The following is a 1,383-nucleotide window of genomic DNA, read 5'->3' as shown; positions in this document are numbered from 1 at the left end:
AGCGCAGAATTCAATTTCATAACACTCACCTAGTTAACTTTAATTAGTTTGACGCGTAATTAGAAAGCTCGAATATTCTCGACATAAGTTACTCAACGATACAACCCTCGTATTCCTATGGATTGATTCGAACGAGTGACATTGAGGTCAGGCTGAAGTCGGATGCGAACACTCCGCCGGTGTTCCACTCTTGCAAGGAATAGAATTACCGCTAGATATGTGGCGATGGCGCAGTGGACTGATGCATTTTCGAGCGAAGATGATCTGCTCGCACTGCCCGGCTTCAAAAGAGCTTATTCATGTGACGTCATTGCAGCTTTACTGGCAACCATGACACGCAGAACGCTACATCAGAGAGGGGGAAAGAAAAAGAGAGAGGACCTACGGCAAAGCATGAAACGATTGCACTGAGGATTCCGCGATGACTATTTCTTCTCCAAAATGTGTGCGCTGAGTACGTATAGGGCCCCCAGTTATGACTGTATCATATTCTTTAGTGACCCCAGCTCGGTACCACCTTTTCAGCTGCAGATGCAGCTGCAGCAACGTACACTAACAGACGTATCATTAAGAAAACGTTTGGCCAATGATTTGGCTTTCTCTGCACGGTGTTCAGCGTGGAAATCTGGGCGCATGTTTCAGGACATCGGTGGCATGAACAAAAGCTTGCGTATGTGTTTGGGAAGTTAACTTATCTATCCGCATTGTCGTTTGTAATTTATACCAAGTGGGGGCAGAACGTGTCTGCCAGTTGGTGTGCCCGATAGCCGTTCGTATGGCGAGATGGTGACCGCTTCAATAACCTCACTTAGGTTGTTATGAAGACCCAATCGACCTAAGGCTCTCTCAGTCGCTGTGTGAATCTCCCCACAAGCAACGCGTATTCAGCAAAATTATCATCCCCCTCGGCGCATTCGCTTAATGTGGACGCAAGCTCATGCATCCTGTGCTGGTAATGAGGTGGCTCATAACCTAGCTCGAGAACTGTCCCGCCTAGCTGGGTCATGCAGCCTCCCGCTATATATTCCGGCTACGACAGATTGTTTTCTTATAGAGAAATCCTGCAGCCATACAAGCTTCAAAGACTTAGACTCCTCGCCAGTCAAAATGCTCTCCAAACACGAGGACAAGGCATGGTGTTAACTTCAAACTAATACCTCTCGTAAAATGGCGACCTTTTTGGGTAATTCGTTAAATATTTCACCTCTAGCGGTGGCGCCATTCATCGTTCAGACACACCTGATGCTTCGCCAACAACATTGTCAAGTCACAGTTTATCCCACCAAGCGTAAGTAAGAAGCAAAGCAGAATTTGTTTCAAGTCCTAGAAACATAATTCATGCAATCTCACCCTCGCGAATAACTATATGACGAATAATGGCAA

Source organism: Amblyomma maculatum, chromosome 11, assembly GCF_055883805.1.
Source record: "Amblyomma maculatum isolate TAMU_Amacu chromosome 11, ASM5588380v1, whole genome shotgun sequence".
Taxonomy (NCBI): Eukaryota; Metazoa; Arthropoda; class Arachnida; order Ixodida; family Ixodidae; genus Amblyomma; species Amblyomma maculatum.
The sequence above is the reverse complement of the archived record's forward strand: the minus strand, read 5'-3'. Positions refer to the sequence as shown.